This window comes from Passer domesticus, chromosome 10 (genome assembly GCF_036417665.1).
Source record: "Passer domesticus isolate bPasDom1 chromosome 10, bPasDom1.hap1, whole genome shotgun sequence".
Classification (NCBI taxonomy): Eukaryota; Metazoa; Chordata; class Aves; order Passeriformes; family Passeridae; genus Passer; species Passer domesticus.
The window spans coordinates 35,600,038-35,626,457 of NC_087483.1; the positions used below are offsets into that span (position 1 = coordinate 35,600,038).

A 26,420-nucleotide genomic window follows, 5' to 3' on the forward strand; every position below is an offset into this window, starting at 1 on the left:
GAACTATGAGAACTAACTTTTTCATTCAAAGAAAGTTACCAGTGACTTCTGGATTCAAACCTGTAGATTCTCTGAGCAGAACAGAAGAGCACTTGCAGTGTGTAATGTGATAGACTACAACACCAAAGGGATCAAATCAAAGCAAACTATTACACATTCTCTCTAATCAAACATTAATCTATGCACACATAGTGAATAACAGACATTTTGCTCTCTTCCAGGATTGAGTGATAGATTTTCATCTAGCTAATTTTTTGCCTCTATGTCTTGTATCATGACAGTATCATAATTCCATAGTATTAGTTTTAATATGATTTGAAATTGCTTCATGGCCTTGGAATATGAAATACATTTGCCACTAATTATTACTGAACTAAGCAAAAATCTTTCTAATGGAAACTTCTGTCAGAAAAAAATGTTAGATTACATCCACTAGATTTACTGCAGCTTCATATCTACAGTTACAGCATCTCTGCTTGGGACGTGCAGGATTTCTTTCTGGACAGGCTAATCCCAGCTAGATGGGGACAGCTACAGATGTAAAGCCAAAACCTTGACATGGCAACATGTGTTGGGAGCTCTCCAGGTTAAACTTTCTGCTCTGGGAACCTTTCCGTGTCTCCTTCAAAGAGAACAGGCACAGGGGGACCCCTACGTGGACAGAGCCACTGGAATTTGCCACTATGGCATACGAGAGACATCAGAGGTTGCTATTTTGCCATTCAACAGAGCCATCTGAAACATCCTTCCACTGACTCCCTTCTCTTTATTAGTTCCCTGCCAACACACCCCAAGGATTTAGCATGCCTTAAATATTTGCTGGCTGATGCAGGAAGAATCCCACAAAGGTTTCTAAGATTAGTAACTCTACTTTGTGCAACAGCTGAATGTCCCTTGTACAAAATATCCCTTTGAGACAAAAATAATTTCCATTTTCCATGTCTATTGTGTTTAATGTCAGAACTGTTGCTTCAGTAAGAATCATACATATATTAAGAAGTATGCCCCAAACATTTTTATATTTTATATTACAGCTTAAGAGAAACTGTTTTGTCATGCAAGCCTCTTCTGAGGAGTACAACTGAAAGAGTTAAATGGGTAAAACATGGTGATTTCTGCACAGGGTGTCCACAGCCAGAGATTATCCAAAGGAGCACTTGCCAGAAGCCAGTTACAAAGAAGAGAAATGGGTCTCTTGCCCTTGTGGGAAAAGGGAAAATTGTATCAAACATAATGTGTGGAGGGTTGATAAATATTTTGAATAGGAATATTTTAAAAGTAAATTATTGGGCAGAATATATTTCAACAAGAAATGCTAAACTAATAAGTCATTCTGACAGCTTAAACAGAAAATATACTGTAACAACAAGAACAACACTTCATATATCATGTGGAAACTCTGCTACCACCTTGTGTAAAATTTCTGTCTAAACATTTATGCAGAAACATTAATATCTGTTGAAAAAAGTTGAAAGAGCTCCATTTCTAGTGGAGACCAACACTACAGTGAGGTCACTTTCAGACAGTATGCTGACATTTTTTCTCGATTTACTCATATTAGTTTTAGTTCTTAACAGGAACACCATGTACAAATTACAAGTACCAAGCTTCCTAATTCATCCTGTTTGCGAGAGCCACACATTGAAACACAGTCACTGTCGGAATGAAATCAACAAGAAGGATGTAGAAAATACTTATTTTTCTAGTCTGGCTCTCATAGAAAGAGCTTAGGAAGCTCTTGTAGTTTTCTACAAAGGCTCAACCTGTTTGGCTTCCTCTGTCACAGAGCTGTGCCACGGCTGGGACACAGCCCTCCCCTAAGACCACCACACAACCCCTGGCACCATAGGCAGGAGCAGCAGCAACTCTCTAAATACCAGGATCACACCTCCCACACAGCCACCAGTCGTGTCCTCTGCAGAACAGGCTTGCGGAATTTTGCCCTACAATTCCTGTATTCTAGGATGGGCAAAGCAGAAAAAAACACCAACCTGGTAATTTAATCCAATAACCAAACAAAAGCTCAGGCAGCACTGACCCCTCTCGCAGTGTATTTACAGTGAAGGCTCCCTCCTGAGTGCAAGTCAAACCCAAAGTGCAACCATTCATATTCCAAAAGGTTTTTAGACATTTCTTACACTCCACACCTTCCTATCAAAAAGACTGAATGAAGACTAATATTTAAACATTGAATTGCTCCAACTGGCCAAAATAAGAGATGTGAAACTGAGGAAAAGGGTTCGGTTTAGTGAAAAATACTCATCTTCTACATACAGAGAAAATCAACTAATGACTAGGGACACATAAAACATCTCTAAGAAGAAAAGCAATGCAGGAGAGAAAAGCCTTTTAAAATATTAAATGCATTACTGCAATTTCTGCATTGTCATGTCAGCTGAGGAAAACAAAAAGAGGAAAATGGCCTGGTATAATTTATTAAAATAATTACACCTGTTAAGGTTGGGCGCTGTAAGGAGCCTTCACTTCAGATGTGGCATGTATGATTGCTAGGCTTTAAGCCTTTCTGGCAAGTAAATAACTTGCATGCTTCTGTTATGATAAGCTGGAAAATGTTCCCTGCAATGTTAAGAACTGTGAAAATGGCTTTTTAGATCAGACAGACAGTATACCTCCCCCTCAGTACAATTTATTTAATTTTTCTTTTGCCAGAGAATGCAGTCGGTAACAACCATTGCATATTAAATATTTCTTCTGAATTCATTCTTTTATCAGTTTGTAAAGTGATGACAAGCTTTCATCTGGTGCTGCTCAACACTGAAAAAAGTTAGCTGCATTTGTGTATGAAAAAAATGAAATTACAGAACTCTATTACAAAGGACCTAAAAGAAAAAGGTGCCAAAAGTATTTCAAGACAAATTGCTCCAGTCAAAATGTATTGAAATAACAATCTATTACTCAGCTAACAGCCAACAATAAAAAACACACTTATCAATCATGATCTGAACTTTTAGATGACACATTTAGATGAAGGTGTGATTCTTTCAAAAATTGAGATCTGGAGTTTCATGTGTCCTTTATTCTCTACCTTTCAAGGAATTATTTTTTCTTTCTGCAGTTCTAAAAGTGAAATAATTCTATGGAACTCAGTGCATAGCCCAACAAGGTGCAAGAAAACTGCCTTATACACTCTGCCAAACACACTCCACTAATTCTGCAAAATGTTCCAGAAAAGATCCAGTTCACTGTCCCTGGGTAATTTGGAAAACATTTCTGAGCAGAATAATGTTTTTGCTAAAAAGCTGCCAAGAAAACCTCAGTAGCAGTATTTTTATGGTGTGATGAGAGCTCTCAGCTCCAGGGAAATGGAAGAGAGCTGATGACATTAGAACCTCGCTGCTCTATAATCCCAAAATGCTTGGGCATGCCAAACACCTTGATGCATCCTTTATCCATTTCCTGTATTATAAACCAATTACAATCTTTCATGTGTTATTTATTTAGAGCAATAATGATGCCTTCTTGCTGGCACAGCTTTTTGCAAGGTAGTGAAATGCCTGTCCTGTATTTTTGTTTTCACCCAAACAGACACCTGCAAACTGAGCTCCTCACTGCAGCTCTCAGTGCTGCTACACTCTGTAAATTCCCCTTTCAGGTTCCAATAAGGCATCTCACAGGGCATTAAAGCACTCAGTCTGTGCAAGCACTATAAAAGCTGAGAGGATATGAAATACATTGAAAATTTCAGCACCTGCAGTAATACTTTCAGTTATTCCAAAGCTTAACAGCCAAATGGTGTCCATGTCTTGCAGACAGCACAGATATCCATCTATTTGTATTGAACATAGCAAATAGAACATGCTATTTAAAAGCTATGCCCTTCCTATTAGTGAAAAAAAAGCAGCAGAGACTCATTAAATAGCTGAAATTGAGTGTTTGCCATCATTCCCATCCCACTTATGTCCAAACACCTAACTTGATTTGAAAACAAAAGCAGTTTCTCAGATAAGGTTCAAAACCATGCAGATCTTTCTGATTCACTAGTGAAATATCAGGTCTTTTATGGGTTAATTTACATTTCTGATCCCATGAAAAAATAAATATAGTATTTTATGAGACTACTAATCTGAATAAAAATTTACTATATTCTTGTTCTATGAGGTAAAAAATTTAATCAGTTTTGGACACAAAATAATCAACCTTAGATGGGTAAAGTTTAAACTTCTGCAATATATGGATGCCTCTCAAACAGTATTACTCATAAAAAAAGGAAGATCAAAAAACTGCTTTTATTGCTTCACAGGCACAAGTTAATTATTAGGAAATTCAAAGCTATAAGAGAACCCGACCTGGAAAAGGTTTTCTGTGCCTGAAACCTTTTCTATTTTTTCCAGCTACATCAGTTGGCCTAATAAAAGATATTACCTCTTCCCACAAATCTTGTCTCGTTTATCCCTTCAGGCCACCACATCTGTAACAACAAAGTTAGGGAGAAACAAATTTTCCTAAGCCCAGCTGAAAAAAAAAATTACTACCTCAAACTAAAAGTGATCAGTCAAAATTAATAACCAGCATTACAGAGCATATCACAAAATGCATGTGAACCCAGAAATCAGGGGACAGGACACAGTGAAGCAGGGAAGTAAACAGGAATGCAGCTTGCCAAGGACACTCACTTCTCCAGTCACCCGTGGCCCTTCTCACTTTTGAAGATCTTTCATCATACTTTAGTAAAATGGTCTGGCACATTTCCAAACTGCCTCAGAAGGTGCCAGCCACAGGAGCTACTGGCTGTCATGCACAGCGTAAAAAACAGCACCACGACAAGGATTCTGCCTTTATCCTCTTTTCTACAGTTGAATTAAGCATTTGAAGAATTACAGAAAAATCTACTTATGCTGAGAATTGAACCAAAAAGCCTTTGCTGTGGCAAAGTGATCAGAAGGCCAAGCAAAATATAACCCATCATTCATCTGCCATCCATGCAACGAAGTACCCACACACAATGACAGAATCTCATTCAAGACCACAAATCATTAAGTAACCTCCACTAAAGGCTCAAAAACGCACTTTAGAAAAAGAAATGTAAACATATATTGATTCCTATTTTGCCTTTAGGACAAAAGTACCTTAGAATAAAAATGGAACATCTAGAACATGCTATGAGCCACAAATATTGAGCAAGGACCAGATGCAGAGTGGAGAGACTACCAGGGGATATAATGAGGCACAGGATGGTTATGAAGATCTTTTGAAGGGATTACTGATATAAATACAGCGTGCTTGTGGCCAGGAAAAAAACCTGTATTATATATTTTCAGTAAGTTAACATATATTCAAGTTCAACCCCCATACAAAAAACACAACCTATACAAAATATACTAAATTATACAAATTCTGTCTATTATTTATATATATTATGCTAATAATTATTGAAATTCTTTTTCCTTTAGTTAGCGCTCTTTTGCTATCAATTTTTTTCAGAGAACACTGGTGTAATTCACATTTCCAGCAATGAAAATGAGAAAAGGCTTTCAGCAGGTCTTTATTGTCATGTACAAGATTCTTAGTCTACACATTTGGAGAACACCACATTGTTTTGTGGCTGAACTTCCTCCATTGTGGAAAGACTGCTGAAAGCAAGTGAGTTACAGTAGGAGGGGGAACTCTCTGCTTGATGCCAGCAGGATTCCAAGCAGCAGCTTCTTGCTCTCCAAAAAAACCAGACTAACATTCCCACAACCAGCTCCTATTCCTCATCTCCTTTTTACGAGCTTTAAGACACGTGACCTTGCTGGGACTGCAGTGCATAGAGAATGGAATCAGTATCTAATGTGCTGATCACAAAACAATAAAGAAGATATATTCCTTTCTTATCTTTGTATTGCAAGATGTTCAGCACCCTGTTAGTAAAACCTGTGAGGGAGTTAAAAAGATTAAATTAGAAGCAGCATGACTACTGCCAAAGGCAAAGCACAGCTGCTGGATGAAACTTCCATCCATTTTGCAATTTATGTGTTAAATAAATAAATAATGTTAATGGCATCAATAACATGATGGTGAAATCCAAATTTCTCTAAAATTCTGTTACCATTCACCTCAAATGTTCCCCCTTTTCCTCTCCAGCCTGACTCCATGTGTTCTCCAGCATAGGAACTGCTGCTAAATGGGATTGAACACGGCACAGCCATGGTTGGGTTTGATGTAATTGGTTCCTTGGGTGTGTAAGAGGTGAAGAGACAGCTCTGCAGCGTTGAATTCTGAGCCACAGAGGAACATGAAACCACTGGATAACACAGGATAACACCTGTTAGAGAAGAGTTTGAAAAACCACACTCCATACCAATCAGTGATGGTCTCTGCATATTCATGAAAATAGTATTGATTAAAGACTGGAATTGTGCTGATTTCATGCCATGGCAACAAACACAGTGAGAGCTCAGACTATGCACTGACACCAAAGCTCAGCTCACTCTGGGATACACACCAGAAGTGCTTCACACCACGCACCAGTGAAGCAGCACCTTTTGCTCTTGGAGCTCTAGTATTTAACTGGTATTTTCCTGGTGTTAGTTTCAGTCAGTTAAGCCACAGGAGTTAATGACTGATTTCATATTGATTATATCTGGGATAGAGAGAGCAATGGGGACTTCTCATTTTAAATAGTATGACACACAGCAACAATCAACTGAAGAGTCTGTAATACTGAGATGATTAACTGCTACCCATCTGTAAATCCTATTGTTTCTTTCTACCCAATTCTAGAAGCAAAAAAAAAAAATAGAGGTAATTTTTTGCCACTATTGATGTCTAAATCTTTATATATAGTCTTGCACAATTTTGGCCCTTTTGGTGAAATATCTGGTTTCTGAAAACTCTGTATATAATTGCAGAGTTAATTTAAGATAGAGCTTGATGTATTTGAGCACTGGAGTTATATGACAAGGTTATAACTTTGAAAAGCATCATATTTATTTGTTTCAATCAGCATTGATTATTTCTCATGATTGATAAGAACCACTGCATATCATTGGTAGTAATTTATGGTTAACATTAATACTTTGGGGTATGAAATATTGCCAGCCATAACAACTATATGGTGCCAAACCAAAATAAATATAAAGGCAAGACATTCTGAGACACGTAATTTATCTGTAAGAAAAAAGGCTGTCAAGGAAGCCTAAACAAAAATGCACCTCTAGAAAATCTGTTGGAGCCTCAACTGTTCACAGAGAATTTTTCAGTAAGATTAATTATCTCAAGAAAAAGACATCCACTGCAGAATGTAAATTAAATCACAATCAATTAAGCTCAGTTCATATAACCAGGAGTAATGTGATACAAACCACAGTTCAGAATAAATGCAGAAACTTCTTTTTCTTCTCCTACATCAACAGCTGATAGACCATCATTTGGATGTGCAACTCAATCAGTTTTGAATATATAATAACTTCAGACGAGTGAATTATTCAAGGAAGAATGTTCTGCATTGCCACTTCTCAAAGCCTCACACATCACTGTCATTTGAAATTCTATTAGTTACACTACCACGTAAAATATGTTTCTTGAGTCTTGTATGAGATGACTTATGACAAAAATTTTTATGGGTTTTTATCTGGTTTATTCACCTGAAGCATTAAAAACAGAAATGACTGCACTGAAATCATTGTTACATGACAGTGGAACTGGTAGATCTCAAGCCTCAAGCATAATACGTGTTTTTTGTTTTGGTTTGGTTTTTTTTTTATTGATACACAGGGTATGTGCACATCCTTTTCAAGCTTATGCTCACACTCGTATTCAGTGTGAACAAAATAAATTTGGACTTTATAAGTATGTGGGGATTTATAGAAATTTCTCTTTTCCTGAAGAGATTTGCTGGCAGCTTTAGAGCGTGCATGTGTACTTTGATCTGGACAAGCATAAGGGGAAACAAAAGATATAAATTCTGACAGCACAACCAGAACTTAATCTCCATAGAAATATGACACTGGTGAGGGTGCTTGCCTCTGGTCAATGCAGCTGAGAATCCAAACCTGTCTTAGAAAAATATGCACTTAAGTACTTTAATATGCCTGACACTTTAGACAGTCTGATCTCTTTACAAGGTTCTATGGATTACTCATATCCCACACAAAAGGCATCATCTACAGGGAATTTGGATTGAGTGTCTCCAATTTTAACAATACTGAAAATTGTTAAGTGAAAACAAAATATGTTTTAAAACACTGATTCTTAAAGGCAAAGCTCATCAAGTGTTCTCAGATGGTTTAATTGCTCTTTGAGATACTGTGGAAGAAAGAATTGGGTTTTATTTTCAGTTTTTCCATGGTGAGTCACATATTGCATTTATTCAAACAGATTGCTAAAGAGAAAATTTCCAAATGCAGAAAAAAACACCACCTTGGTTTGAAGAGACACACTTCTTCATGTTGTGATATTTACAAAAATATGTATAAACTGATTCATGTGAAATATGATGAAAAAAAAAAAGTTAAAAAACTGAGAAAATATTTTCTAAATTAACATTCCATATAAATGAAATGTCCAGGTTCTGAGCACAAAACTAAACAGAACTGAAGGTGCCCTGAAATGAAGATACAAAAGGAAATCAAAGCATGTGATGAGTCAATTTGGAAGTAAAGACTATAGTCTCAATATCTCTTTTTCTTCTGCAGACAATCTGAGTCACTCAGGCAGCAGCTAGGAAGCAGATACCGGATACTCATCTGCTGTTTGCTTACAAATTGCAGGAGGAGATGAAAAGACCCTGTGGAGCTGGAGAAAGGAGAAGCAATGAGATAAATGGCCTGTGGGTCTGAAGAAATGGAAAGGGAAAATGGAAAAGAAAACTGGGCTGAGGGAAGCAGATGGCTAAACCAGCAAGCATGCAAGATGAAAGAAGGAAGACAAAAAGACAGGGCTAAAAATATCAGGATGGAAAAAAAAGAGACATAATAAAAAGAAAGAGCAAATCCAGAACAACACAGAGCTGAGACCCTTAAAGGGCTGGAAATGAAGAGGCTCAGATGAAAGGAGAACAGGCAGCAGGGAGGGAAGGCAGCAAGCAGACCTGCAGTGTGTGGGCATGGTGGCTGCAACACAGGCTCAGGGAACTGAGGAGTGCATCCAGGCAGAGCACACTGGCACCTAGAGCCTTTCTCTTCTGGAGGATCAAGGACATGAATGAAAAACTGTATTCTAAGCAACCTGACAGTTCAGTGTCTGTGCATGAGCTACCTGTCTTTCACTGCCTTGATTACCATCATCAGCAATTGCTTAGTGTGGATGACACATGGAAAGCAGGAAGGCAGTGGGTGTTTCTTGGGTTAAGTCATCCTCTCTCCTAATTTACCACTGTGACATCAAGACACCTTTCATGGTAGCTCTGGCTGTTGGTGAGTCCAGGGAATCTTTGTATACTACTAGCAATAAATTCTTTATTTAGCCTTTTATAGAGTTTTCATGATAAAATTACTGTTTGTTTCTCTTTCAGTATTTATCTGCCTGTAGGCTGAGCTATGAGCAGCTTTCACAGCTACTTCTGAAATCCATGTGTTTAAAGTGCTCTTGTACTGCAATCAAACCTTTATGATTCTAGGCAACCAACATAGCCAAGACTCCATCCCTCCAAGACATTCTCTAGAAACCCCATTTAAGCTCTTCAAATAATCTGAACACTGCAATTTAGATTTCTCCCCTTCCTACATCAGTTCTGCACTGCAGTGTGAACTCCAGTATCTTCATGTTTTAAAAACAGCATGAAAAGAAAATCTTTTCCATAGGAGTAAGTTCAGCAAGTATCACTACAGCTAAATTTGGTCTTTAAACTTCCTTTCTGGCCATGCCCTATTCATCTCCCACATCTCCATGATTTCTTTGGTGCTGCTGGCCCTGCTAGCAAGCTTACACTGTTCCCCTTCTGTTCCACTACCCTGTTATAAAACAGCAAAATATCACCTCCAGGTGCAGTTCCCAACAATGGAGCTCACAGCCAGTTATCCTCTCCAGCACTTCCCATGATGCTGCTTGCAGCCAACTAGGTCTATCTTCACTAATTTTCTCTTATTGTGCCATATTTCTGTACTGGTCTCTGTTGTGGCCATTTTATGATATTACAGTCCCTTTGATGGTGGTATCATGAAGTAGATTCCTGTAGCAAGTAAAAGACCTCTTCATGATGAAGTGATTAAAAGGTCATGATAAGAGAGCTATTCATTTAGTACAAGGGAGTACTTCATGGTGATCTCAAAGAAGCTGTAACAAAGTGATGAATACCTCACACCAAACTCATCTCTCCAGGAAACATCTAATCTGGTGGTATATTTGCAGATAATAAATAGAATTATAAAGGCTAAATTTGTGCAGGTGGTTGACTGCCTTCACTGGAACATTAATTTATTGCCTAAGACCCCACGCTAAACCTTTCATGCTCAAATACCCAAAAAGACTTGTCCTTACTTAAAAAGAACACAAAAATTGGATAACAAAGGGGCACATCTTAATATTTCTCTAAAAAGTGGACTCAACCATTTGATCTGTTAGGTCTGTCACACTATCTGTGCTCCTCATAGCCTGAGATGGAAGCTTGGTTTAAAGAGTGATGTGCAACAAAGACAGCTTAAAACATATCTCTGGGACAGTTACATAAAGGTCTAGTCTTTTCCACCTACTTCAAGGTATTTCAACTCTATGTCTGTATTTTAAAAGACCTTTCTTTCATTCTACCTGTACCAAAGTAACTGCTAACTCTCATTTACAGAAATCCACTTATCCAACACTCCTTTCAGCACTGTTGAGAAATGCCAACACCAGCAGATTTACCTGCTTTCCTAACTGTCCTGTTGGCCTAGTCAGAGGCAGTCAGACAACTTTTTTTGTGATCAAGGAGCCAGGAATGGGGCCAATGTGAGAAAGAGGGATGGTTTCCTTGTGCATAATGCAGGTGGGAGATACCCCTGCCATGCAGTGCATGAGAAAAGTACTATGAGACAGGATGGTTAAAATATTTGAAAAACTGTTTTTATCTTGGGATAAACTTTTCCACCACTGGATTAACGAATTACTTCTTAAGAGTCAAACAGAGCCAGCCATCCCCATTGATATCCACTTGCACGGTGGATTCAATTATGCTATACCATGGTGCTTCAAGTGAATGAAAACTCTGCCTTAGCATTTTTGAAGCAATGACCTGGGTCAGGCTGACCATTTCCCTTCAGGCTAAGTAATTTTATTGTTAATAGAAAGGCACAGGCTTCCCATGAAGGTACTTGTTTAATGAGAAGCAGCAATTCCAGATTCCATTGATGGAGGAGCTACCTTGATACTTCACTGCCTTATTTCTGTTTTGTAGGGGGAAGTGACTCATAAAGTGGAGGTGGTTGGGGGGGTTCTTTCCATGTAATTTTTTTTAGAATCTAAGTTCATCCTTCTAATTTGTAGAACACTCTTACAAAACATTTATTCTATTTTAAAAATAATGAACTACTAGTTTTGTTCTTGATGTTGAATATTTCCCAGAGAACTATTTTGTGCTCTGATTGTACATAAGATTGTCATAGAACATTCAACCACTTGTTGAATTGCATCAGATATTAGTTCTCATTTAAGAATGGCAAACCCATTCCAGCTTCACTACAGCAAGTTGAGGACTTGGCTGGATTTGTTCTTTTAACACCACTGTGTGGGCTACAAGTCAATTTTCAAAACCTCCTGACAGAGCACTTGTACATTTTCTCAGCTTCTATAGTGATCCAAAAAAATCTGTGAGAAAGCTAGTGATTTCACAGAAATAAATTAAAAAACCCTCTTAGATAAAAAAAACCCCCAGATCTTTCTATGATTCATTACACAGAACATTCATTTTGCAATGTTTTATCTGGTCAGTAGGCTTAATTTCCAATACATTTATAATTGTACCTATTGAGTTGAACATGAGTGTGAATGTGATCTTCAGAAGGACATTTTTTTTTTGAGAAAGTCTGCTCCAGGGAATAAAATTATTTTTTTAAAAAAGCTCTGCCTATGAACTTTGTGAGAGGAAAATACTCTTGACAGAAGGAATCATCTATTAGGAAAATCTAAATATTGATAAAAACAGATTATTTCCCATCATGTTGACCATTCCCACATTTGATATGGTTGTATTTGAAAAGAGGTGGCTAGAAAAATACATCTATGATTAAAATATTTTTATTGATCTCTGTAAACTTAGGTTAGTTCATTAATGTGTGATTTGTATCCAGAAACAACTAAGTAGTCACTTTAAATATACACTTACTAATTTGACATATATGCTCACAGTATCTCATATATATATATATACGTATATAGTTATTCTATTTACTGAGATTATTCTAGTCTGTAGCTTTCCTGCAGGAACAACAACACCAAGGTTGTCTTGTGGCCATATTTGACATAATTTTAGTGCTTTCTCTGCAATAATTTCTATTCTGAGGAATAGAATCCTAAACTTTTTAAAGATGGATGCATTTAGGTGTCAGATGAAGTCAATGAGATACTGGTAAGTCAATGAGATGCACAGCTCCAGCATGATTCTAAAAAAACATCTCTGGTGCTGCATCTTTAGGCACTCCAATACCTCCATAAATGTGATACATAAAACCACAGAAAATATCACCACTCCCCTTTCCAGGTACACTAAAGCCATTCTACTCAAAACAATGAAATTCAAGAGATTTAACATCAAATATATGATATAAAGTGCTTATATTCTTCTCACATTCTCAAGTGGAGTAAATTCCATAATATAACACTTATTTGATATTTAATTCGTCTTCTTTGTAATTCAATGTGCAGAATTAAATGATTAAACCTAAAATGATTATGTACATAATGAGTATAAACAGATCAATTCTTTTTTAATTTAAGTAAGTGGGAGTTATAAAACTGTTTAAGCTCCTTTAATATGAGGAACTACCTAGTCAAATTCACATTTGAGTCCTTTTAAAAATAATATTGACTTGAATCAAATTGAGTTGCTTGGATTTTTAACTAAGCAGTGTCTATTTGATTACAATCCATTGGTCAGATTCTCAGTTGCTGTAATGATTTCTAATTTCTGTTCACTACTGCACTATGTCCATTTTGAACATCTAAATCCCCTTTTAAAATATCTTTGTCTTTTGTGGTTTTTTTTGGTTTTTTGGGTTTTTTTTATTTTTTTTTTAAATATGGTTCGTCATAAGAGGTGCACAATAGGTCACATTTTCAAGAGGGAGAACAGCCCTTTGTTCTGTATACTGACCATCAAGTTCCCTGAAAGCTCCTCTTCCCTTACAGAAAACTATCACCAATTTAGCAAATTCATTACAGGATTTCCTTTACTAATAATGGTGCTCTAGTTTGAATGACTCTTACTCAACACCCTTTAATTAAATTGTACTTGTAAGAACGATAAATTCAATAAGGAAGCTGAGATTAAAAAAAAATTAAAATACACAGAATCATGTATGTTGATCCAGGATTCTATCAAGGATAAGAACCCTGTCTTAGATTATGTCAGCAGCAAAGCTTTGTAGATGTTGAGGAGGGACAGGATTCACAGCAAATCTACCCTCTCAGAGGGTGCAAGTTGTCTACATTTGGTTATGTGCCCAAGGCTGAGTGGTGTAACTGGTTCAACTCTTCCTCAGGATTTGGATCTTCCCTGACTCAATTCAGTAACTAAATTTTGTGGTATTCAGTAGTACAGAGCACAGATATCCTCACAAAGAGCCATTTCAGGCTCTATTTCGTACACATAGACTGCAGGTTTCCATTAAACAAATAAATGTTTGATAAGGGTCTGTGGAGTGACCTTACCTAAGCACCATTCCCATTCCAGCTAATATTAAATGAACACAGACATGTATGGATTACAGGCACATGCTTTGGGAATGACACTAAATGTGACCCTAACAGTCAGTACTTGTTAAAAAACTGATCATTCTTTTCTCTTTTTCAGTATTAAGAATTATATCAGTAAGAGCAAGGCACCCCACAGCCCAACCAAGGTAATACAGGACACACCCAGACCTCTGTAGCCTGCAACTGGTTTATAGGTGGGTGCAAATTTTATGATTAATTGCATATTCATTTAGTGGGTTAGGAATTTATAAGGGTCTATTAAGAACTTATTAGATATCACTTTTTTTCTCATACCTTTTTTCTTCCTTTTTTGTTCCAATTAGGTCAGTGGTACCTGACATCTAAGGCACACATAACTAAATGCTACTGAGCTCTTTCTCTTAGCAGATACTTCTCCATCAGTACTTCAGAAGCCAAGTTAATCAGGCAGCTAATGATCTGCTTTGCTCGAAGAAATTTTAACTTCCTCATCATCCATTCCCATTATTAACTGATGGAGCTTCCCACAGAAGACTGCTCTCTTAACATCAGCTCTGGTGGAGCTGATCTAACTGGACTCAAACCTGGGATCCTACCACCACTTGCATTTTCCATTATTCCCAAGCAGGCCCTTTTAAAGCTCCACTTGCATTTCTGGCACAGCTCCTGGCTGAATCAATCTCCACTAGCCCATCATTAGCTGCACCACATAACACTGAAATTCCCTGGCCTTCCCCTGCAGCTGATCTTGATGCCTCAGCTTTTAGCTTTTTATCTTTTTCAGATTCTGTGCTGCTTTGGTGTGTAGGTCTGGGTTTCATATTAGGGGACGGTGATCTCTCTTCACAGAGTAGGGAGACAAAATAATTCCTTCTCTAGCTGGGGACCAAGGACAAATGATCTGGATCTCAGGCCCAAGAGCATGAACAACATGGACTGAAGAGAGAAAAACACGATGGGGCTCCATGGGCTGGAGCTGTGGTTGGACAATTAGCTCCAACACGCTAATGGACCAGAACTTATGAAAATGTGAGCTCTTGTGACCAAGCCCTCTTTTGCTTCCATCTTGGAGCCATCCAGCAGAGCCACAACTGTGGCTCTGGGACTGCCAGGCTGTGGCCTTTGAAGGCACTTCAATAAATATCCACTTTATTCCCCTTAACTCCATCTAGCCCCTGTCCCAGCTGCTTAAGGCTCCTGGCTGAATGGATTTCCCGCAGCCCATCACTGGCTGCAGCATGAAACACAGAAATTCCCTGGCCTTCCCTGCAGCTGCTGTGAGCACAGAACTTCTGGAGCAATCCCAGGCTGGTGACTGCAGCTCTGCAGCACAAAGATGAGATAAAGACACTGCAATGCTTTGTACAGCAAGGTTATCTGCTCTGTTCCGTGCTGATAATAGCACATTTAATTCTCTAACAATCTTCTTGAGGGTATTTATCACACAGCAAAGAGGTGCATTATGTTCCATAAACACACTGTAGGAAATAAAGTGGTTTGGGAGTAGACTGCTCTGTGCACAATGTCTTAGCTGCAAGTTACAAGTTAACTTGAACTTTCTAACACTGACAAGTGATTCAATTTCCAATTAAATGAGCATGCAATTAATTATGAGTATTAAATTGCTGTCTGTAAACTGTCAAAACACCCTTTTTTGAAAAAAAAAAAAATCCCAACACCTGAAACTTGACATTCTTGAGTGCACTTCTTATGCGCAACTTCATTTTTAAAATTTTCTAGTGATAAAAAATTAGAGCCAGCTAAAACCAAGTTATAACTCTGTATTCTGTCAATATAGCAAATTATGTATGTTATTTTTCCATAGGAAGGACACCAAAAATTAATAACTTTTATTACAGAATATTAGCTTTAAATTAAGTTTTCCACTTAGATCTGAAGGCAAACAGCGCCTACTTCATGATCTTCTAAATTACTTCTTTGGGCAATACTTTTACTCCTCTACTCACCTGATTTTACCAATCGTGTGGTTTACTTCCACAGTATCAGAATTGGCTTAATTTGTAATTCTTTAACATGCTAATGCAAGAGAGCTCAGTGTAATAAAGAAAGAGGATTTTTTCCACCCTGCCTGATAATGAAGAAGAGCTTATCAGCATTCTGGTCATACTTAATGCAACCTAAACAATTTGCAATCAATAGGAAAAGGGAATTTGTTAAGTCTCAAAGATGTGCATAAATAGACTTTCTCTGTTATTGGATTATCCCCTGCACTGAAACAGACTGAGCAGGGGACTGCAACACTGAGCAGTGTGGGATTTAGTTCCTAAACTATCAATGCCTGATGGAAAAATGGGAGAAAAATCTGACTGAGAACCAGCCTCACCTCAGGACAGAATGAGCTGCCTCTAAAGCATAGAGAAAAAATGGGTTTAATCACATTACAAAAACATCTAAATATGGAAATTCTACACACCGTCTAAAAAAATTATTTTGGCTTTAAACTATTTTATTGTTTATAAACGTTTCTCTTCATTCCAACCAAAATCTCTTTGGCTATAAATTAATCTATCTAATCCTAACCTTCTACCATAAAATCATATAAAAGAAAATCATCTCACTGTACACAGGAATCTGCTACATATTTGAAGACTTGTATCCCCAGCCTCCCATCCACCTGCTGATGCTAAGGAAACTCAGTTCTTTCTTGACCTAAATATTCTCTTCAAGACTTCTCTATGTCCTACAAAAAACACATGATTAAACACTGAAGTGTGAAACTTCTTTTTTCCACTAAAGCATAGGACATTACTTTTGTGTTTATTTTGTTCCCTGACACATATCCCCATATATTTTTATAGAATTCTACTGACTATAATACACTGCCTATTACATATTTGTTTACTAGGTTTATTCCCTAGGAAGTGTAAGATTTTGCAGTTGCATCCATTGAATTGAAACCTGCATATACAAATCACTTCTCCCAATTTTTTCATATAGCTTTCAATTCTAATTTTGTTCCTGAGGCTGCTGGTAACCCACTTTGATATCATCTGGTACTTTAAATAGATGTATTCCCTTTTCTGTTATCTGAATTATCAAAATGCTGAATATTACTGGTCTCTGGCCAGAGCCCTACGAGATATAAATCCATCTTTTTTGACAGTGAACCATTTATTTGCCAGCATTTACTGCAAGCATAAAACTGCAATCTGCTTTTAATTATGATGGTCCCATTTAGAGCACATTTCCTCATCTCCCCCTGGTGACACCACCATGGCCACTCACTCCTTATCTACTCACCAGGTTTTCTGTACAATTGCAGAGAAATTAAACTGATTTGTTATGATTTGAACTTTACAGATGGATCTTGGCAGTTACCTACTCTTTGTTAAATTCTAGGTATTTTCAAGCAGTCTAACTCCTCTCTTAAAAAAATCAATCTTACTCCATTTCTCCACCAAAATTCCCAAGGAAATCCTATTTTCATACTTTTGGGGGAAAACCACTCTTTCCTTTCCAGTTTTATGGATCATATCAATCTTCTATATGTCTTCAGAGATTAAAAATCGTGACTATTTCTTTACCTCAGGTACTTCCCTGCAGCAATTTTTATCAGGGCCAGGAAGGCAATTCTAATATTTTTGTTAAATCTCTTAAACTAAGCATTTGTCAGGTCAACCAGGTCACAGCTAACCTTGCTTTTGAACACTGGGGCAGAAGAGACAACACTTTAACCTTCACTGCTCTAAGTGATTCCTCCTCTCTGCTACAGACAGATTGACTTTTCCCTTGTTTTCTCTTTCCTTTTTTGTTGAAGCACTTTCCAAGGACTCTTTACCTTCACTCAGTCACCCCAGGGGGACATCCCAAGTGCCTGGTCCTGCATCCCCTATGGCCCTGCCATAACTACACACTGACAGAGAACACAAATCAACAGCTCCTCCCTTGTTTTTCCTTTCTTATACTTGCAGTGGGTGCTGTGGGAGGGATGGTCACAGTCCCAGCAGGGGAAGTGAGGTGCTCTCCTGATCCCCCATCTGCAGTGCAACTCCTACTCAGCTTTTCTTTTCTTTACTCTGGCTGTGGTGTTTGATTTTCTCTGCTTGCTCTCATTATTCTCTTCTTGTACAAAGTTCAGCATAAGGCATCTGTTTCTTTTTTTCTTTTTTTTTTGATTCACACATTTTCTCCAGACTTTCAGGCAGACCCAGGCAAGAACAAACAAAGGAGATGATGAATGAACACAGGCAACAGTCTGATTTCTAGCTACTGCTTAAGAAAAAAAAATTAAAATATATATACATACAGAAAAAAAGAACAAGGGGGAATAAGAATCAGCTACAGCTCTGCAGCTACAAACATGTCATGCAGCTTAAAGCAACTGTGCTGCATGATCTGTGGTTCAGCTAAGCACCTGTGCATCAAGGTTCACATGGACATCACTGAAGTTAACTGCACCATGAGGTCAGTTTTTTATTAATTTAAACTGAAATCCTATGTGAAAGCAGCATGCGTTTCTCAGAACCATTTTTAAGAGCCAGATGTAAACAGAACCTGGGTTTGTAAAGTGGATCATAGGCACTGCAACCCTGAGGGAAAAGAATCACTGGTAGAAACTCAATTATTGACTACTCCCAGAGGTGTCCTTTTAGCATTAAAATTCCTCACACACCAAAAAAAAAAAAGTTTTGAAACAGGTGCTAAATTGCTCTGCTATCACACATCAAATATATCTGATATCCCCAGCAGGTGAACCCCTGGCTCTGCTGAGCATCCTCAGACCATCCCTCACTGCACCTGCCCACGCCATGCCCCAGCGGCCCTGCCCAGTGCAGCGCCAGAGGCACCACCCTGGGGCCAAGGGAAATCCTCTCCCCAACCCTGGAGTGGCCAAGGAGGGTTCTCTCCCCAACCCTGGGCCCAAGGGAAATCCTCTCCCCAACCCTGGGGCCAAGGGGGGCTCTCTTCCCAACTCTGGGGCCAAGGTAAGTTCTATCCCCAACGCTGGGGTGGCCAAGGTGGGGCTCTTTCCTCCCTTCCTCCAGCAAACACTCTCTCCCTGCCCACTGAGATTGACTAAATCCTTTGCCAGCCCTTAGAGAAGAAATCAGTTTGTTCTTGAGGAGGTGTTTTTTGGGATGATGAATAACAAAGTGTTGTATCTCTCTGTTAATCAAACATGCAACATTAATATGTCAGTGCTTTGTGCAGCTCTGACCCTCACAGCTCTGCTTTTGAAGGTTTTTACCAACTGATACTGAAGTGTGGCAAGTAAAGGGAGAGAAAAAAACCTCACAGACCTTTTTGGATAGAGATATTCTGTCTTGTATAAAATGTAATGAAGTCAAATTTAAATACATCTAACCTTGGGGTTATTCAGTCTGAGTTCTTCTAAATGTGCTGTGCTCTGATAATACCTGACATTTAGAGAAGCATATCCCACAGTTATGCAATAAAGTTGATACCTTTCCAGAATTAAATCCACTCCAAGTATGAATTCTGTAGAAAGAGCTGAAAGGAAAGTCAGGAAAATAATCTAATAGCAGAATAAAGTGTATGAATTTGCCCATATTTCTTTTTTTTAAATTTACACCGAGACAAGAAAAAAAATTCTACATCTGATTTGAAATTTAAAAAGCCTTCAAACTTCAAATGCGAAGTAGAGCCAAGCAAGAATGTTGGCTACTTACTCTTCATTATGAGAGACAACCTCATTTCAAACACAAATAAATATTTTACAGAGGTGTAGAAGTTGCTTTATAGGATATTTGCCTGCAGCAACAGTTTGCTGGTAACATTTGAAGCACTACTTTACATTCTTAGGACTGGCAGACCTTGAACCATTGGTATTTTCATTGACCTTTTTTTCTGTAAGGGAGCTTTCCAGCAAAAGGCACGGAATTCGCTTTCCCTGATTATTGAGGAAAAGCAGTTCAGCCAGTTCTGAGAACAAACCTGGGAAACTTTGCAGTAGCAGAGGAGGAGAACAGCCCGTGGCACAGCAGCAAGAGACTCCTCAAAGCACCAGCAGCAGCTCTGACTCCTCTCTATTCCATTTGCCCTGTTACAAGTTCAAGTTATGGCAGCCTTGTTCATATTTAATAGTCTCTTAATTAACTACTAATGCTGCTTATTTAGCTGGCATTACCACAGAATAAACACACTCCTCAACATATACAGAATGGGGAAGTAGCCCTGGCCATTTCCAGGACATATTTTCCATCCCAAGTGCTTCCTTCATGACTTGTAATGTTTTTTTTAACAGAGCTGTGCCTTACTGAATTCATGAAAGCCACTTGCAATGATTTTAGTTAGAGTGTGAGTCTAATTTAAGGATTAGAGGTAATGACAAACTGCACACACTGATTATTTGGGATCTCAAGGCATACTACTAAGGGGGTAGAAAATACAGTTTTTCATAGGCAATGAATAGAACTGGAAAAAATTGTCCACTTCCTGGTATTTCTGAAGATTAACTAGAGCTTGGAAATAAGAGTTTCTGTACGAGTTATGAATACAGAGAACAGTATTATATTTTTCTATTTTGAAGGCCAAAGGTGACCATTTTAATCCATATTCTGAGCTCTTGTCAACCTTATGCTAATGACAGATTAATCAATGTCACTCCATGAGTGACACATCATGGCCCTAATTTCTGTATGATTTTGAACAACCCTTTAAGGAAACTATCAAGTCACAGAATCTAGAACCCACCCATCTTCATTCCATAGCCAGAGTTACAGCATCAGTGAATCCTGTCCTCTGTAGGTAATCCTTAAATGAGAATATGCCTTCTTATCTGCTTTGAAAAATCAACTCTGGGATTTCCTTTCCTCTGAGTTAAAATCCTTTCCTTCTGATCTGATTAAGCTCTATTAATATATAAACACACTGTGCTAATTGTGAGAGTGAGCCAATTTTTAAAAATTAAACTATGCCCATTTTTAATCACTCATTAACACCTTTTTTTGATAACACACAAATGATATTACCAGCTGAGGAGGAAAATTGTACTTGTGAATGCCTTTATAACTTTACATTTCTGGAATGAAGAATTTCTTCATTGGGCTACCTGACACATAATGATCTCTGTTGGACGGGTGCAAGAATTTTAATTCTTCTTTCTTTGCTCCCTGAAACAAAACCCAAAAAAGTGGGATAAGAGGCATTTTCTCCCTGCCCCCCTGACCCCAGCATCTGTACTTATATTTATCCTGAAAAACACTCTTGGCTCACTAAAATTTGCTTGCTTGATTTTAGATTAAACTGACGATCACTGTTTTTTTTTTCTTTAATTTCTAATTATTCTCTCCCCTGCTTTTAATTTAGTTCACATTACAAGAATTTTGTGAGACATCAGTGCACTGACTAACTATGGGTTGGTCAACATTTCCAGTATCTTTCTTTGAGTAGGCCTGGCTTTCCATCTCATTTATTTAACCTCATTTTTACTCTGATTCTCATTCTATTAGTTTCAGAAGAACTTCTTCAGAACCACAAGGCTGTTTCAGAAAACTTAGTCAAGATTGCCAGCTAAAGAAGAGACAAAAATTAAAGTCACCATTTTGAAGCAGAAGGTCAGCATGGTAAAACAGCATCTTCTTAATATATTAAAATTTCCTGTCAAACTTACATAGGTCTCTTGGGCTAATAACTAACTTTGAAATCTGAATTAAATTTATTTTTGTAATTTATAGCAGCAAGTATTACCTTTTTAATCTATATGCACCAGTGTTGAGGAAAATACTGAAACTGAATCACGCATCTTTGCTGTGCTGGTGGATACAGCCACAGCTTGCTAGTTACAAATATGCTATCTTTTATTATAAGGAAAGCAAAGAAATTACAGGATCACCACATCACTCAGGTTGACAAAGACCTGCAGGGTTACCAAATCCAGCAATTGACCCGGGACTGCCATGCCCATGAGGAGAAGCCAATTCCCCTCTGCCCTGGCACTGCCAGCCCTGCAGGAAGGGCCACGACCCACGTCCCAGGGACTGATGCTGTCAGCAAGAACAGACCTCTGCCACTGGCATCCTAAGCAGGAAGATTCCCTGCTTCAGATATTAAAAAGGCTACTTAAAGAGAAAAGTCAGCATCCCTGGGAATCTCCCAACAACTTGTGTATGACCTTTCACAGGAGAAAAGTCAAATTTCTCTGTTCAGAGCACCAAGTGCAGGACACACCTCAGGCTCAGGCGTTGCCTGCAGAGCTGCACACTCCATTACAGCTCATTCTGAAAAGTATTTTTCCAAAACCCCTAATAAATAGTTTTCACAGAAATACTGACAAAGCCATAATTATAGCGGCAATTGCAGGTGATTCTATAATAAACCATATTTCTTCCCCGTGAAGATATTAATTTACGTTTTTGAAATGTTCACTGCTAAGCCTAAGATTGGGTTTCTGAATTGTGTTAGAGGCAATTTATACAGGAGAAGAAATACACTCTATCCTAAATGTACTGAACATTAATTTAAAATGATCTATTTGCCATAATATACATTCAACCCCCTACTGAAAAGTTCAGAAGCTTCTCCTCCTTCACATACAGCTCCATCAGGCTATTCTTATGCACTGGGAGCCCTGGCACACATTTCAGATGAATTGTGAGGCTTATTTCAATTTTCCAGCAAAAAGCTATGGGTTAGATACATGGGTTATAGTGCAGATATGCCAGTAAGTCCAAATCTCCTGTGGTGTGGATTCAAAAGCATCATCATGAGGGCAGTTTAATTTATCAGAATATCAAGCAGAGCTAATGCTCAGCTACATATGATTATTTCCAGAAATTCTTAACTTTGTAGGAAAACTACTATCCATTTACAAGCACCTGCCTATGAAGCTCAATAGTACCCTGAAAATCAAAACCATTTTCTTCCGTCCCTCTTATATCTTTGAGTGTTAGAAATTGGACCCCACTCTCTTTTTGGTGCATCACGGTACACTGTTGAGGAAAAAGAAGAAGAAAAAGAAAAATCATACAGGACTGTGCTGGGTATAAGACACAATCCCATCTCACTACACGTACAGTTGTAACTGTGTGGGGTTCTAGCCCTAAGTAAGTTTGATAACTTTACTGACAAAAAATTCCATGGAAAAAACCAAAGCACTTAAAAGTGGGTTTGTCTACTCAGGAGTGTTTTTTAATTCTTAGGATATCTTAGTTATTGAAACAACATCCCATCACAACGTTGTAAACCACAGCACTTTTTGGAGATGCACATCTTATACAACACATAATGCCTGACATGGATAACTTTGGCTAGCTTCCAGTTACAGCTGTTTTGTTAGGAGTTTTCTTTTAAGCTTCTTGCTCAGAAAATCATAATTTTACAGACAACACTCATTTGAATTTTCAGTACTGTTTTATATTTTAGTTCCTGTCCATCCAACTATTTGGTAAAGTAACTTTGCCAGTAAAAAGAATCCTGTACATTCACTAGAAGGGTGTGTTCAGAAACAACTGTTTGCTGAGTGATATGATAATCATCTGGGAACTACATGCCATAAGCAGCCTGCCCAGAAAAAGTACATGTCTCTGGCAGCAGATCAAGCTTTCTCTGAAGTTAATAATCCAGTGGTTAGAAAGCCCAGTAAGCAGAGGTCATGGTGGCAAAAAGGACATGGGCAGGTTCCAGTAATCCATAATCACAACAGGGGAAAAAAATGACATGCTTTAAGTGTCCTTAAATAAATTTTAAAAGCTGAAATTCTGATATACCAAAAAAAAAAAAAAAAAAAATCCCAGTTTTGTTCATCAGCTTGTTTCTTGTTGCTGCTTCCTCATTGGGTTGATTTTACTGAGCTCTCTGTGGCCATTTTGGATTCAAATTATTTTACCTGAGATGTGAACAGGGCCCACTGACTTTGAAACTGCTGAGCCATTTATTCTCCAGGCACTCTGAGGAAAGCACAATACTCATCCTCTCCACCACTTCAGTCTGCACTCATACAAAGCTGCTGCATTGCTCTTTCAAGCAGTGGTGCTGCATTCAGTGAACTGAAGATCCTCTATTGACAGCCAGCTGAGAGGGTTTGTGTAAGAGCCTCTGACCTGTGTCTGGTCTGCCTTGGACTGCTCTGGATTCCTCACAGCAGAAACCAAAGCAGAGAGGCCACAGCCCCTGCTCAGCCTGAGAAACCCAGTGAAAGAGGTACACCTTAGCACTGCACATTTAACTCACTGAAAGCAGCACTTCAGCAACCTTTATTTGGCCTGTCTAAAATCAAACGTGATGTTCCTGCTTCTTTATTATTAATCAAACAGAAATATTCAATTAAGTTTCCCCTTATAATTAAACTTTCACTTCATGTAATATGCCATTTGTGCAGAATCTGCAGCTGCAATCATTACTGGAGAAAAGAAATGTCAACTTCAAAGTTACTAACTCCTACAAGTTGGAAATTCTGTCTTAGTAGATGATGGTTATAAGTTGTAGACTCTTAAAATAATTTAAATTCAATTAAGCACACATTCTTTTTCCGTAACAGGTGATGATGAAACAGATTATTTGAAGCAGTTAAACCAAAAGACATTAAAAATACATAAACATATAGAAAGATTGAAAAGAGACAGGTAGAAATGCCTAACTGCATGAAGCACATAAAGAATAATGAGTACAGAACTTGTACAAAATTCCTATTAAAATTCACAGAGTTGTAGCTTTAATTCACTTTGACCGTCTCTAGAAGTCAATTCATCCATGTACATTCCAACCTGCATTTAAGAATAACAAGGTACATGGTTTTATTATAGAAAATTGTACCTATAGACAAGGTATAATTAGCAATGTGGCAGAACATAATTTGTTTCATGATATGTATTCAATGCCTCTAAAACTTTCACCCAAAGATCCTTGCTCTTGGGACTTGGCAATGCACTTTTTGTTAAATATTGCACATCTTAATAGAAATTTACAAATAAATGCAACTTTGTTACTAATTTGTAGTTGCATTTATTGTTAGCAACCTGAAATATTCACATTAATCAAAGAGATCACGGACTTACTACAGGGCATAACTGGTAATTCACATCTTTGCCAACTCTGTCTGTTTAACACACACAAGAACAGGCAGAGAATGCTGTGGTAGCACCAAGGATTATGAACTTGTAGGGCTAATTCAAGCAACTATAAAAAGTATGCAGAAAACCCCACAGGTGTTTAGGAAACTTTAAACAGACAGTTACAACCTCCTGTACCCTAGAAAACAAACTAAAAAAACCAGTTTTCTGGCTTAACAGGATACAGTCAAGGGTTTTAGATCAAATACACAACTTCTCTGAGTGAGTCAGGGAGGCTTGGTCTTTTTTCACCCTGGACTGCAAAAGCAAGGCAGGCAAAAGCCAGGTAAAATTTCAGTTCACTAAGGAAGCAATCTGAAAATCGAGCCCTTCTGCCCACTGCAGGGTAATATGACGTTCTGTAGCTTGCCAATGCTGCAATTTCTATCAGAGATAAAATATTAAATAAACCCCACTCCCTTAAGTTAAATCAATTCCGCCTCACTAAGCAGCATCAGCCTTCAGCAGAGCTCCTAAGAAATACACGAGTACAATTCAAATAGCTTGGTCAGGAACAAAATACAGGTAAGATGCTAAAGTGAAAGACAGAAACAGGGAAATTGATTCCGCAGCAGATGGTGAGAAAAGCTGAGATCAATCAATACAAAGCAGTGCTTGAGAGGAGACCCTGTGTGAAAGGGGCAGGAACACACAGGGCTGAACTGCCAAGTGCAGTGGATGTAAAGGCTGTAAGTACCTAATGGCCTCTCAGCCCTGCTGATGGCAGAATCCATGCACCCATCACCCTCAGCAGTGCTGGCTTGGGAATGCCACACAGAAAGAGAGGGGCATCCTGAAAACAGCAGGAGAAGCTGAGGGCTTGGGGAGGATGACCAAACACAGACAAGGAGAATATAAAATCTACAAACTCTTGTGGATTAGGAATGCCAGGTCAGGCAAATACAGAAAAGGGGATGGTTTGGGACACCCTAGAATTATCCATCGCACGTTAACTTGGATCCCTTGGTAAAAAATGCAAAGAAAGAAGAGGAAAACTTGAGGAACATTTGTAACCTTGAAGCTGGATAAGAAATATTAACATTTTGATGGGACATGGGAGAAGACACATAATTGATGCTCATGCCCCAGAAACTTCACTCTTTTAAGAAACCAGTCTAAAAAAAGGTGAAACATTGACCGCTTTGACAAGCTGTTTAATTTCATCAGGAAAAATATACAGGTGAAATTACTCTAAAACATTTAATGAAAATTGTCATTGTTTGTAGCCCACTACATCAGGAAAAAAGAAAGAAAGGAAGGAAACAAAATACCCCAGTACTATAGAAATATACAAATAAAGAATACCATAGAAATATTTAAATAAAATGATCATAGAAATATATAAATAAAAAGCTGTCAGGGAAAAAAAAGAAGATTGACACGTGATGAAAAGCCATTACCAAAATAATGAGGACTATAACTATTTCTCAGGTGTACTGTTTTGGATTTAGATGGAATTGTACAGAATTACTAAGTCATCTCATGAAAAAGAGAACCAATTTTCCCTGGGGAATTTACAAAATAGTCCAGGTTGCCAGATTCATTTCTAGCTTTAATTACTGTAAAGATACATTTGCAGCTAAA

At 38.1% G+C, this 26,420-nt stretch overlaps 1 protein-coding gene and 1 long non-coding RNA gene across 9 annotated transcripts in view; one reads left to right on the top strand and one right to left on the bottom strand.

The window, feature by feature from the left end:
* The window catches only part of DPP10 (dipeptidyl peptidase like 10), a 430,530-nt gene that overhangs the window by 62,218 nt on the left and 341,892 nt on the right, over positions 1 to 26,420 (bottom strand). The window lies entirely within an intron of this gene.
* LOC135309071 (uncharacterized) lies at positions 9,326 to 18,220 on the top strand. Its single transcript, XR_010369376.1, has 3 exons — positions 9,326 to 9,356; positions 13,925 to 14,021; positions 17,961 to 18,220. It is a non-coding gene; the product is annotated as an uncharacterized LOC135309071 (long non-coding RNA).